Raw genomic sequence first — 15,248 nt, 5'->3', positions numbered from 1 at the left:
AAAAAGTTTACTTTTTAACCCTTTTTCTCCCCAATTTCATGATATCCAATTGGTAGTTACAGTCCCATGGCTGCAACACCCGTACGGACTTGGGAGAGTTGAAGGTCGAGAGCCATGCGTCTTCCAAAACACGACCCTGCCAAGCCGCACTGCTTGTTGACACACTGCTCGCTTAACTCGGAAGCCAATCTCACCAATGTGTAGGAGGAAACAGCGTACAACTGGCGAACGAAGTCAGCGTGCATGTGCCCAGTCCGCCACAAGGAGTCACTAGAGCGCGATAGGACAAGGACATCCCAGCTGGCCAAACCCACCCCTAACCCGGATGAAGCTGGGCCAATTGTGCGCCGCCTCATGAGTCTCCCAGTTGCGGCCGGCTGCGACTCAGCCTGGGATCGAACCCGGGTCTGTTGTGACGCCTCTCTCTCTCTCTCTCTCTTTCCCTCACCTCCTTCTTGTGCTCTCCCCCGTCCTTCTCCCACTAGTCTCCTTCCTCTCTTTATACACCCTCTCTCTCTCTCCACACCCCTCCCTCCTTACTTTCTAAACCTCAATCTCTCTCTCGCTCTCTCTGAATCGCCAAGGCCTGATAAAGCCTCTCACTGCCCCATAGTGGAGCCCAGAACCCCAGTGTTGCTGACAGACAATCTCCTATCACATCTCTGAAACTGACAGACTGATCACAGCACTCTCGCCACTACACAATATTACTGGTTCTCCAATGTCCAATGTGTGAGCCACAACAAGTAACGAGCCAGTCTGTCGGGAACTACCAATAAAACATGTCTTGTCCTCTGATAGAAAAACACAAATCCATGGTGAGTATGAGAAAAATAATAACTTAGATGTAACATAAAGTATGTTTCTATGGGAGTGTGAATGCAAGACAAAGAATTGTTAGTGTTCTCTTGATAAAACTTTTATAGGTCGGCCTACATTTCTGAGGGAAAGTGACTAAGCGTGAACTCCATCGTGGCAGCTTTTCATGTCTTTATCTGAGTTGATGAGCCACTTTAGTGTTCTAGATCTACGTCAGGCCAGATGATGATTGATATATGACACGGCCTTCATTTCCCCGGTTTCAACTCTGAGAGGAGTTTTATGGAACTGAACCACATGATTCAGTTCTTTCGGAGAGAAGTTTAATGGAACTGAACCACATGATTCAGTTCTTTCGGAGAGAAGTTTAATGGAACTGAACCACATGATTCAGTTCTTTCGGAGAGAAGTTTAATGGAACTGAACCACATGATTCAGTTCTTTCGGAGAGAAGTTTAATGGAACTGAACCACATGATTCAGTTCTTTTGGAGAGAAGTTTAATGGAACTGAACCACATGATTCAGTTCTTTCGGAGAGAAGTTTAATGGAACTGAACCACATGATTCAGTTCTTTCGGAGAGAAGTTTAATGGAACTGAACCACATGATTCAGTTCTTTCGGAGAGAAGTTTAATGGAACTGAACCACATGATTCAGTTCTTTTGGAGAGAAGTTTAATGGAACTGAACCACATGATTCGGTTCTTTTGGAGAGAAGTTTAATGGAACTGAACCACATGATTCAGTTCTTTTGGAGAGAAGTTTAATGGAACTGAACCACATGATTCGGTTCTTTCGGAGAGAAGTTTAATGGAACTGAACCACATGATTCGGTTCTTTCGGAGAGAGGTGTTATGGAACTGAACCACATGATTCGGTTCTTTCGGAGAGAATTCTGTGCTACGTTTGGTTCTTCGTTTTCGTAGCTCTACGGTCGACAGTTTCAAGAACTTGAGGAGTTTTCATGGACACATGAAAGAGAGCAAGAGAAAGAGAGAAAAATATAAAGAGAGTGAGGAAGATAGATTTTGGTATGCTTAGGTAGACACACACAGGCATGTGTTAAAGGCATGTGTCCTTGGTGCTCCGCAGTACTGCAGGGATGTGTTGTATATATATGTGTGTGTGTGTGTGTGTGTGTGTGTGTGTGTGTGTGTGTGTGTGTGTGTGTGTGTGTGTGTGTGTGTGTGTGTGTGTGTGTGTGTGTGTGTGTGTGTGTGTGTGTGTGTGTGTGTGTGTGTGTGTGTGTGTGTGTGTGTGTGTGTGTGCGCGTGCGTGCGTCTTTATTACTGTCCAGTATAATGTCCTTTAAAATGGTGGAATCCATCCTGGGGTTTCACAACACTCTCTGCTTAAAAGCTCTTGTTTAATGCACTATTAAAACAGCGCTGCAGAATGACCCCTGAATGTCTCTGAAATCTTGAGAATTCAGGCCATGTTTTGGAGCGATCGCATTTCCTCTTGGCTGTGACCGTAGTGAGCAAAAAATCTGAACATTTCAGCAAAACATATGCAGCGCCGCAATCGAGTACTGGAAGAGGAGATTCCCCCCGAGGGTGCTAAAACAGGGCTCTGCAGCGAATACAGAGCTGCAGTCAAAACAGCATACTGTGGTGCCGCATCATCATCAAAGCAAGATGGAAAAATCTAGCTAATTCACCCAAACCTCAGAGATGAAGAAAATGAACACAGAGAGGGGGGACTTGAGTGCTGTGTCATGTGTGTCATGTGTGTCATGTCTGTCTGTGTGTGTGTGTGTGTGTGTGTGTGTGTGTGTGTGTGTGTGTGTGTGTGTGTGTGTGTGTGTGTGTGTGCGTGCGTGCGTGCGTGCGTGCGTGCGTGCGTGTGTGTGTGCGTGTGTGTGTGTGTGTGTGTGTGTGTGTGTGTGTGTGTGTGTGTGTATAAATGTATGATGCATGTGTGTCTATGTATGTCTGCATACAGCACAGTGCACTTGCTTACTTCTTCACTGTTCCAATGTTTGCGGACCTCTTCCTCGCCAATGCATTCACCCGAACACATTTTACCCACACGATCTATGCACAGTGCATTGCCAACAAAATCCCATTCTGTTTTCCTTTGTTCCTCACATACTGTAGGTCTCTACAACAGCTCTGCATTTTCACTGAACAGCTTGTGAGGCAGACAGAGAGTATCTTCATAAGGACAGGACGTGTTCTCATAATGGAGCTGGAGTATGAATAATGGATGGAAAATAAAGCCTGGGCGCCTCGGCACTCAGCAGGTGTGCTTGAGCTTTCGGGGTAAAAATACATCCTGCCCGAGACAGGGAGTTATATTCTTGCTAGAAGAGTTTCCCTGTTTTTCTGTTGTCTTTTGTTGTCGTGACGAATCCAATCTCTCTTTCCTGTTGTTCGGCCCCTCAAAGAGTAAGAAAAGTACTTCTGATGATCATTGATATGGCATATTGATATATAAAGAAACAGAGTAACAGAGGAAGGACATGGAGGGACTATAGTGTATACAACAGGGGCGATACAGTTTACAGGGGGAACAGGACAGACAGGTGTTGAGCAAACAGACAATGTATGTCGATGCCATGCAGCTACGGACGAACAGAAGATCACACAGTGAGACAGAGGTGTTTGCTTGCATATGAAACTATTCTACTCCCTCTTCACCTCCACTACTATATCTTTACCTCTTTACCTACTCTTTCTCTCCTTAATAATCCATCTCTCCTCTTAGCTCTCTCCCTCCCTCCCTCCAAATATATAATGCTCCCTGTCCCCCTCGTCTCTCTCTCTCTCTCCACTTGCCTCTGTCCCCCTTCCCTTCCTTCCCCTCCCTCCATCCTCCTCAGTGAAATTTCATTTTTTTTAAATAGTGAAACAAAAAAACAAAAAAGTTATCATTTTTAGATAAAACTATACTAAATATATTCATATGTCACCAAATAATTAATTAAAACACACTGTTTTGCAATGGTCAAAAGTAACTTCAACAGCACTCTCTGGGGTAGCACCATGGTGTAGCCAGCTAGCTTCTGTCCTCCTCTGGGTACATTGACTTCAATACAAAACCTAGGAGGCTCGTAGGCCTCACCTCCTTCCATACACCTATATATGGTAATCATGACTAGAGGTCGACCGATTAATCGGAATGGCCGATTAATTAGGGCCGATTTCAAGTTTTCATAACAATTGGAAATCTGTATTTTTGGACACCGATTTGGCCAATTTTTTATTATTTAAAAATATATATATTTTTATGCCTTTATTTATCCTTTATTTAACTAGGCAAGTCAGTTAAGAACACATTCTTATTTTCAATGACGGCCTAGGAACGGTGGGTTAACTGCCTTGTTAGCGGGGTGCGCGCTAATAGCGTTTCAAACGTCACTCGCTATGAGACTTGGAGTGGTTGTTCCCCTTGCTCTGCAAGGGCCGTGGCTTTGTGGAGCGATGGGTAATGCTCCTTCGAAGGTGGCTGTTGTCGATGTGTTCCTGGTTCGAGCCCAGGTAGGGGCGAGGAGAGGGACGGAAGTTATACTGTTACACTGGCAATACTAAAGTGCCTATAAGAACATCCAATAGTCAAAGGTATATGAAATACAAATCTTATAGATAGAAATTGTCCTATAATTCCTATAATAACTACAACCTAAAACTTCTTACCTGGGAATATTGAAGACTCCTGTTAAAAGGAACCACCAGCTTTCATATGTTCTCATGTTCTGAGCAAGGAACCTAAACTTTTTTACATGGCACATATTGCACTTTTACTTTCTTCTCCAACACTTTGTTTTTGCATTATTTAAACCAAATTTAACATGTTTCATTTTATTTGAGGCTAAATTGATTTTATGATGTATTATATTGAGTTAAAATAAGTGTTCATTCAGTATTGTTGTAATTGTCATTATTACAAAAACAACAAAAAATAATAATCGGCCGATTAATCGGTATCGGCTTTTTTTTGGATCCCCAATATTCGGTATCGGTATTGAAAAATGATAATCGGTCGACCTCTAATCATGACTACTTCCGGAGGATGACCTCCGCTTTTGCAATATGAACTGACATGTTGTCCATCTGATCATAGGATTAGGATCAGAGAATTCATGATTTTTCAGTCTGATCAACTGTAGGCTACTAATAACAGCAGCTGCATACAGCCGATGTGCCCTGTCCATCTGGTCAGGGTAACTGATTGGTAACGTTATGTATGTATAGTCCATTTGTGTGTCAGGAGAAAATGTGAATGTGATCAAATTGGTTTTATATTCAAAATTGGACTGGCTAGGCTGCCTATATGTTTTCAACCCAAAATGATTAACTGGAATTAATCAGTCAACATAATAGTGATGACAGATGTGAGTAAATGTTTTATAAGGCCTACAGTTGCATAGGCCTGTATGATGCCAACATGCAGAAAGCAAGCTCAGCCCTGTGAGTTCTATTGTCTGTCAGTTGTTGTCTCTGATCTGGGTAGAGGGAATCCCTCTCCTCATCTCCTCTAAATGTAATTCATATCATATAAGTATAAGGTTGCTGCAGTTTGACAGGGTTTTCATTCATGTGACCTGATTAAGAAAAACCCATCATAGCCCTTATAAAACCTTTTACCGTTGATGAATCACTGTCATACCTTATAGGGTCCAGAGTTTTCCTAAATAAGTTAACAGATAAGGAAAAACTCCAGGCCCCAGGGGGTAAAAATTGCCCCCGCCCCCCCACTCAGGGACCTATGGTGCCACCAGTCTGATTGCAGTTGTCAGTTATTGTCAGGTACGTGGATGAGGAATTTATTCAGGGACGTTTCTTGGGCAACTTTGATGTGTGAAGTGGGCGAGATGTGCAGTCTGTGTTTAACTGTGAATGTTGAAATGTCTGAGTTTAACTTCATGGAGAAGCTTGTTGTTCAAACCTACAACGGCACAGCTGTAATGGAATGTATCTGGTCCTTCTGTAGCTCAGTTGGTAGAGCATGGCGCTTGTAACGCCAGGGTAGTGGGTTCGATCCCCGGGACCACCCACACGTAGAATGTATGCACACATGACTGTAAGTCGCTTTGGATAAAAGCGTCTGCTAAATGGCATATATATATATATCTGCTATTTGTATTTACAGCCAAGTCCCCTCCTGTTCACTTATTAAGAGGCGACTCCACTCCACTACCATTGTCAACTCTCTCCTGACATGAACTGAAGCCAAGTCTCATGTGCCGCTCATCCACTGGCACATTGAATGTTTCCTCTCCAAGCACTGTGAGAACCCCTATCAATTTTCTCTCATTTCTGTACGTAGAGTCAATCACATACACATACACAAACACATTATTACACATCAATGATTTGACTCTTTGCTCACACTAACTCATTCTTAGGTCTTTTGTCTAACTGTATAATGTGTTGTGTTATTGCTTTTTGTCTTCCCAGACAAATCCTGTCCTGCACTGAAGTCAAGCCTCTGAACAGCCTCTGAACACCTCATACTCTCATTTAATCACTGCTGTGATCCCTTCCCAACACTGCAAGTAGCCCTCTCATCTCCATTCCCCATAATAGTGTACTATACATGTCTTTATTAAATGCTTTAGGTTAAAATAATTAGGCTTTGACGATTTTTGAAACACACTTTGTTGTCTCCATGGATTCCATGCCTACACCGTAGGTCTCCCATCCTCCTCAATTGTTCAAGTCACCAGCCTCCACTGCCATATCCATCATGTTCCCTGCCCCCTCTTCCATCTCTCTCCCTCCATTGTGGGCTAAGGAGATTGAGTGGTTCCAGGTGTCAGGGTGACTGACGGGGCAGAGCCAGGCCTTGGCTGTTGCCTGACACTCACTCTTCCCTCTCTCTCTCTCTCTCTCTCTCTCTCTCTCTCTCTCTCTCTCTCTCTCTCTCTCTCTCTCTCTCTCTCTCTCTCTCTCTCTAACTCCTCTCTAACCCCCCCCCCCTCTCTCTTTTCTCTTCTTCTCTCTCATGCTCTCTCCTCTCTTTCCTTATCTTCTCTATCTCTTTCCCTCTTCCATTTCTCTCTCACTTCCCTTTTTCTCTCTCTCTGCCAGGAGACAGACAAGTGCAGCCAGCCTCCGTTGCATTGCCATTAGGATGTAATTACAGTACTGACGGTTCGCGCTCAACAGTGACCGCTAACGCCTGCGCTACGTGAGGCGACCGGGCCTGTTAAAGGCAGGTTGGTTGATGGTTGCTTGTCTGCATTGTGTTTGGTTAGCTGCAATAGTGTTGCAGCAGTTTCCTTCATGGTGACATCAAAGTGTTGGCTACCCAGGGTTGGGGTTTATCTACTGCATTGTCCATCCTCTTCGCTGACTTTACTGTATACTGCTGTTGCTGCATTAAAGGGAAGTTTCAGCTTATATGCTCCTTGTTTTCATGGCACCATGCATGCAGAGCGTTTTAGTATGTTTGACACACGCAAAATGATGTGTTTTTAAAGGGATGTGATGTCCTGTGGCTTTCTGTGTGTGTGTTGCAGGGTGTGTGATGTGTGTGGTTTGTGTGTGTGTGTGTGTGTGTGTGTGTGTGTGTGTGTGTGTGTGTGTGTGTGTGTGTGTGTGTGTGTGTGTGTGTGTGTGTGTGTGTGTGTGTGTGTGTGTGTGTGTGCGTGCGTGCGTGCGTGCGTGCGTGCGTGCCTGTCTGCGTATGGTTGTCATGTGTGTGAGTCATATATTACTGTAAGTGTGTGTGTGTATTTGTGTGAGTGTAATTCTGTATATATATTTCTGTGTGTGCGCATGTGGTTGTAGATTTGTGTGTGTGTGTGTTTCTCTCTCTGTGTGTGTGTGTTAGCATGCACAGGCCTCCCTGCTGTTTCCCCGTTGCCCCCGTATTGTGACACACCAGTTCCCTGCCGAAGGAGAGAGAACAATCTCTTTAATGACCCCCCCCCCCCTCACACTCCCACAGTGTGAAACATTAACTACTCTCACGCTTCAGGCATCGCGGGCTCAAAAACTAAACATAATGATTATTAATTCATTCAAAATTCTTTTTTTTTTCTTCCTAGAGTGTTTGAGTAGGGATGAGGCCCTATGAGTCTAGAATCTCTTTTAGAGAAACCTTCAACTCTAAACACTTCATGGTACACAGAAGGCAGTCCCAGAGCTCACTAGGTCCCGCGGCCATCTCGATTTGATGCTAAAGAGCCCCCTGTGTCCTAGTGTGTTGTGGTAGCACGCTGTTTCGCTCCCGTCCTGTTTTGTCAGATTCATATGAGAAGGATTTTAGTCATGACACCCCCCTGAGAGAGAATTCTGAACCTGAATGTTTCCCTGACGACAGTTAGGTCACTTTGACGTTCTTCCTTCTTCGCTGATATCGCTACTATAAACAACTCAGTTTCTGCAGTGTCATCAGCAGCAAACAACCAACAGAGATGGATTAGATATCTGGGCTCATGACCAGAGGGTTTCAGGGTTCACATCCCAGATGGGATCATCACCATGGAGACACAGAAAAAGGGCGACCTTTTGAAAGCCACCTCAGCAATACTGTATGGATGGCAAATTAGCCCCCCCCCCCACGTATGCTAAATCCATGCCTGAGCCCAAAAAAATAAAAGTGTTGTTTGTTTCTTGTTGTGATGCTGTGCCCAGTTTACAGTTTGCTTACTGTAGCTAGTGTACACCACCTATAACTTACTGTACTGTAGCTCGTGTACACCTCCTATACTTTACTGTAGCTAGTGTACACCACCTATACCTTACTGTACTGTAGCTAGTGTACACCACCTATACTTTACTGTAGCTAGTGTACACCACCTATACCTTACTGTACTGTAGCTAGTGTACACCACCTATACCTTACTGTAGCTAGTGTACACCACCTATACTTTACTGTACTGTAGCTAGTGTACACCACCTATACCTTACTGTACTGTAGCTAGTGTACACCACCTGTACCTTACTGTACTGTAGCTAGTGTACACCACCTATACCTTACTGTACTGTAGCTAGTGTACACCACCTGTACCTTACTGTACTGTAGCTAGTGTTCACCACCTGTACTAGTGTACACCACCTATACTGTAGCTAGTGTACACCACCTATACCTTTACTGTAGCTAGTGTACACCACCTATACCTTACTGTAGCTAGTGTACACCACCTGTACTTTGTACTGTACTGTAGCTAGTGTACACCACCTATACTTTACTGTACTGTAGCTAGTGTACACCACCTATACCTTACTGTACTGTAGCTAGTGTACACCACCTATACCTTACTGTACTGTAGCTAGTGTTCACCACCTATACTGTACTGTAGCTAGTGTACACCACCTATACCTTACTGTAGCTAGTGTACACCACCTATACCTTACTGTAGCTAGTGTACACCACCTATACTTTACTGTACTGTAGCTAGTGTACACCACCTATACCTTACTGTACTGTAGCTAGTGTACACCACCTGTACCTTACGGTAGCTAGTGTACACCACCTGTAGCTAGTGTACACCACCTGTACCTTACTGTACTGTAGCTAGTGTACACCACCTATACCTTACTGTAGCTAGTGTACTCCACCTATACCTTACCATAGCTAGTGTACACCACCTATACCTTATTGTAGCTAGTGTACTCCACCTATACCTTACCATAGCTAGTGTACACCACCTATAACTTACTGTAGCTAGTGTACTCCACCTATACCTTACCATAGCTAGTGTACTCCACCTATACCTTACCATAGCTAGTGTACTCCACCTATACCTTACCATAGCTAGTGTACTCCACCTATACCTTACCATAGCTAGTGTACACCACATATACCTTATGAGGAAATCTAATATGTTCAACCCGAACTCCTTGACTCTATAACAACCCTCCTCTCTATCCGCTCTCTTATTGCTTTCTTTTCAGATTTCTAGCACCCTCTTCTTCTTCCTTTTCCTCCACCTCCTCCTATGCTCCCTTCACCCTCTCCTCCTCCTCCTCCTCTGATTCCCCTCCTCCTCTGCTCCCTTCACACTCTCCTCCTCCTCCTCCTCTGATTCCCCTCCTCCTCATCTGCTCCCTTCACACTCTCCTCCTCCTCCTCCTCCTGATTCCCCTCCTCCTCTCCTCCCCTGCTCCCTTCCCCTCCTCCTCCTCCCTCCTCCCCCCTGATTCCCCTCCTCCTCATCTGCTCCCTTCAACCTCTCCTCCTCCTCCTCCCCTGATTCCCCTCCTCCTCCCCTCCTCCTCCTCCTCCCCTGATTCCCTTCCTCCCTCTCTGCTCCCTTCACCCTCCCTCCTCCTCCCCTGATTCCCCTCCTCCTCATCTGCTCCCTTCAACCTCTCCTCCTCCTCCTTCCCTCCTCCTCCTCTGATTCCCTTCCTCCTCTCCTCCTCCTCCTCCCCTGATTCCCCTCCTCCTCATCTGCTCCCTTCAACCTCTCCTCCTCCTCCTCCTCTGATTCCTCCTCCTCCTCCTCTGCTCCCTTCACCCTCTCCTCCTCCTCCTGATTCCCCTCCTCCTCATCTGCTCCCTCCTCCTCCTCCTCCTCCTCCCTTCTGATTCCCCTCTCCTCCTCCTCCTCCCCCTGATTCCCCTCCTCCTCATCTGCTCCCTTCAACCTCTCCTCCTCCTCCTTCCTCTGATTCCTCCTCCTCCTCCTCCTCCTCCTCCTCCTCCCTGATTCCCCTCCTCCTCATCTGCTCCCTTCAACCTCTCCTCCTCCTCCCCTCTGATTCCCCCTCCTCCTCCTCCTCCTCCTCCTCCCCTGATTCCCCTCCTCCTCATCTGCTCCCTTCAACCTCTCCTCCTCCTCCGATTCCCCTCCTCCTCCTCTGCTCCCTTCACCCTCTCCTCCTCCTCCTCCTCTCCTGATTCCCCTCCTCCTCATCTGCTCCCTTCAACCTCTCCTCCTCCTCCTCCCCTGATTCCCCTCCTCCTCCTCTGCTCCCTTCACCCTCTCCTCTGCTCCCGTCACCCTCTCCTCCTCCACTGATTTGCCTCTTCCCCCTCTCCTCCTCCTCCTCCTCCTCCTCCTCCTCCTCCTCCCCTGATTCCCCACCTCATCCTCCTCTTCCAGCTCATGAATCGAACATTAATCAGTTCATCAGGCAGAACACAAGGACAAAGACCAGTTACTGGCTGAATCCGCATAAATAATCATATTTATCTCCCCCTTTGGTGCAGAAAGAAGAGTAGGCCTCATACATCAGCCACTATTTCTCAGTATGACTGGTGCAGAAAGAAGCATGACTTCGTGCCACGCAGGCTGTTCTTGGGATTTATGTGAAAATGGTGGTTTGTTAATGGTGGTGTTAAACATTGCAACAGTGGGACATCCCTCATACTGTGTGTGTGTGATGCACAGAGCTCGGTGGCATAACAGGCTCTACGGTATCTGTAATAAGATACATTAAGCTGCAGTTGAACATCAGCTACCTGTCTCAACTGACGTATTCTTCTCCCTGTCAACAGCACAAGAGAAACTTGTCCTGCAACACGACTAACCACAAAACAACGTAAACTACCTTCACCTTTCTATCCCCCTTTCAGGTCAAAGGTCAATCGATGCATATAGTCACAGCTCCAACAGGTGAAAAAGGAGGATTATTTTGTGGTGGTGCACAAATCATAGTCAGCGATCACCTAGATTCTTCACAGTCATGCTATCTGCAGAAATGCATCAATTCTGCACGTCATTTAGATTCTGCTGCACAGTCATGCTATCAGAAATGCATCAATACGCTTTAGATTCTGCACAGTCATGCTATCAGAAATGCATCAATACTGCTTTAGATTCTGCACAGTCATGCTATCAGAAATGCATCAATACAGATTCTGCACAGTCATGCTATCAGAAATACATCAGTACAATTTAGATTCTGTAAGGGTCATCTCATCCCTTTGGATTGTACAATATATTAAAATCCATAAGGTCACTTTATATTTTAGATGTTGAATATCATTAAATGTAATATCATCAAAAAACACAGAGTATTAAACAACGACCTTCCTCTCTCTAATCACAAGGTCAAGGGAAGTCTTATTTAATCTGTGATTTGACCCTCCATTAACCTCTAATTTACAGCCAAATCAGCCATTAACATTCTGACAAGAGACCTTACAAATCGCTAATACCACCACCACTAATCAACCCTGTTGAACATGAAATGGTCCGTTCCGTAAATAGCTTTGACTGGAGGACTGTCATTTTCGGTCAAACCAAGTCAGCTAGGAAAGGGGTAAGGCACTGGGTTCTAGGTGGGTTACATGGGGTCTGAAAGGGTGGAGGTGAGGTGCACGTGGGTGGCTACATGTTGCCTGGAGAGGAGACGTGTTGAATGTGTGACTGTAAAACATGGTGCATTAAGAATGAGAGAGAAAGAGTGAAAGAGAGAGGGATGGAGAGAAATACATATTGAGTGAGAGAGAGAAAGCAAGCACCCAGGAGATGAATGACTACGGCAAGCTGCCAGTGACAAAAAGCCCAATCCAAACAGCTGTCACACTCACGCCATCTGAGCTGGATCAGCACGCAATTATTCACAAACCCCTTGACAACACACACACACACACAAACACACACAACAGAGACACGCACTCTCTCACAGAGACAATGACAGACATGACACACATACAAAACCACACAATACAAAAAAAAACACTGAAACACACACAATGTAAAAATGAGACAGTTCACCCAGATGTATCTGACTGCATGGGTGTTCTCTTTCTGAAACACCACACCTTTACGCAGCACGTAAAGTGTTGGTCACACCAGCCTTCGCTTTGGCTCCCCCTCCTGTCCATCTCAAGCGTTCGTCATCGCTGGCCTTCTAGCTGCTGCCGAACCTACTGCTGACGAACGCCCTTCACTCATCACCCCGGACTTGTCTCGTCATCATTACACACACCTGGTTCCAATCCCCACTCTATCACTGTATATATACTCCCTCTGCCATTTGTCTTTGTCGTCATCGTAATGTTAATTGTTTTCCTGAGAGGAATCTCCCCCACTATTTCCTGAGTACTTTATATTTTGCACTTTGGGTTCGCCCTTTGCCTTTCTGTTTATGAAGATATATTTTGAGCACATCAGCGTTTGGGTTTCGTCCCACTTTCATCTATGGTGCTTAAATACATTCAGTAAAATCTGCTACTGCCTCCTGGCTACTATTCTCTACACCTGTGATAGAATGACCGACCCAAGAGGACAGGAAGCAGCAGGACATCCCAACCTCTCTGATATAGGAGAGATGCTCCACCACCACGACTCGTGCCTGGAGCACCTCCAGGTTGCCATGGACGAGGTGATCCGGACCGTATGCCAGCTGCAGGCTTCCCTCACAGTTCTTCACAACCACCACGAACGCATCACTTTCCTCATCTTAGACTCTCCTGCACACTCCGTAGTTTTAGGTTTCCCCTGGTTACAGTTGCATAACGCCAGGATATCGTGGACAGAGAGGAGGTTGTTAGGTTGGTCGTAGGAGTGTCAGGGGAGGTGTCTATCTGTGCCACCTGCGTGAAAAATCCGGACCAGGCCACCCACGTCCCTATCCCGGAGGAGTACCGGGACCTACAGATGGCTTTTTCGAAGACTCATCAGCCATGGGACTGCACTCAACCTACTGCCTGGTTCTACCTTCCCGCGGGGGCACATCTACCCTCTCTCGCATGCAGAGACCGAAGCCATGGAGGTCTACGTCCAGGAGGCTCTGGCCCTAGGATTCCTCCGTCCATCCACCTCTCCGGCCTCCTCCACCTTCTTTTTCGTGAAGAAGAAGGACGGAGGTCTCCACCCGTGTATCGATTATCGGACACTGAATAAGGCAACTGTTCAATTCAGTTATCCCCTGCCTCTCATACCCACTGTGATCGAACAGATGCACGGTGCTCAGCACTTTACCAAATTGGATTTACACAGTGCCTACAAACTGGTGCACATCAGAGAGAGGGATGAATGGAAGACAGCCTTCAGCACCAGCACCGGACACTACGAATACAGGGTAATGCCCTACGGCCTGCACCGGTGTTTCTATCCTTCATTAACAAGGTTAGAGACATGTTGGGCCGCTGTGTAGTGGTGTACATAGATGACATCTTGGTGTACTCCACTACACACAAGCAACATGTCTCTCATGTCAGGTCCGTATTGGAGAGGCTGATAGGGCATCGCCTGTACGCCAAGGTGGAGAAGTGCCTTTTCTTCCAGCAGGCGGTCTCCTTCCTGGGCTATCGGATACCCACAGCGGTAGTGGAGATGGAAGAGCAGAGGGTCGGAGCTGAAATATAAGATTCCGCACAAAAAGCTTTTTCTCTCAAATTTAGTGAGCATTTCTCCTTTGCCAAGGTAATCCATCCACCTGACAGATGTGGCATATCAAGAAGCTGATTAAACAGCATGATCATTACACAGGTACACCCTGTGCTGGGGACAATAAAGGCCACTCTAAAATGTGCAGTTTTGTCACACAACACAATGCCACATATGTCTCAAGATCTGAGGAGAGTGTGCAATTGGCATGCTGACTGCAGGAATGTCCCCCAGAGCTGTTGCCAGAGACTTTAAATGTCCATTTCTCTACCATGAGCCACCTCCAACATCGTTTAAGAGGATTTGGCGATACATCCAACAGGACTCACAACCGCAGAGCATGTGTAACAATGCCAGCCCAGGACCTCCACATCTGGCTTCTTCATCTGCGGGATCGTCTGAGACAAGCTACCCAGACAGCTGATGAAACTGTGGGTTTGAACAACCAAAGAACTGTCAGAAACTGTCTCAGGGAAGCTCATCTGCGTGCTCATCATCCTCACCAGGGACTTAACCTGACAGCAGTTCAGCGTCGTAACCGACTTCAGTGGGCAAATGCTCACCTTCATGGACACTGTCACGCTGCAAAAGTGTGCTCTTCACGGATGAATCCCGATTTCAACTCTATTGGGCAGATGGCAGACAGCGTGTATGGCGTTGTGTGGGCAAGTGGTTTGCTGATGTCAATGTTGTGAACAGAGTGCCCCATGGTGGTGGTGGGGTTATGGTATGGGCAGGCATACGCTACGGACAACGAACACAATTGCATTTCAATGTACAGAGATACCGTGAGGCCCATTGTTGTAACATTCATCCTCTGCCATCACCTCCTGTTTCAGCATGATAATGCACAGCCCCGTGTCACAAGGATCACACCAGATACTGACTGACTGGTTTAATGATCCAGGCCCCTACCTTTTCTGTTAAGGTATCTGTGACCAACAGATGCATATCTGTATCCCCAGTCATGTAAAATCCATAGATTAGGGCCTAATGAATGTATTTACATTGACTGATTTCCTTTTATGATCTGTAAATCAGTAAAACCTTTGAAAATGTTACATGCTGTGTTTACAGTAAACCACCATAAACCAAACATAGACCAACCACAGACCACCTCCACTGCTCCAATCTCCAAGCCCCCTACTCCCCGACCCAGGTCAGGTGCAGTGAAGCTGGGCTAGAGGTG

General features: G+C 46.1%; 1 protein-coding gene across 1 annotated transcript in view; it reads right to left on the bottom strand.

Annotated features, from left to right (window-relative positions):
* Window positions 1–15,248, bottom strand: part of LOC127921195 (protein TsetseEP-like) — a 48,986-nt gene that overhangs the window by 1,307 nt on the left and 32,431 nt on the right. The window lies entirely within an intron of this gene.

Source organism: Oncorhynchus keta, unplaced genomic scaffold, assembly GCF_023373465.1.
Source record: "Oncorhynchus keta strain PuntledgeMale-10-30-2019 unplaced genomic scaffold, Oket_V2 Un_contig_21660_pilon_pilon, whole genome shotgun sequence".
In the NCBI taxonomy this organism is placed as follows: Eukaryota; Metazoa; Chordata; class Actinopteri; order Salmoniformes; family Salmonidae; genus Oncorhynchus; species Oncorhynchus keta.
The sequence above is the reverse complement of the archived record's forward strand: the minus strand, read 5'-3'. Positions and strand labels throughout refer to the sequence as shown.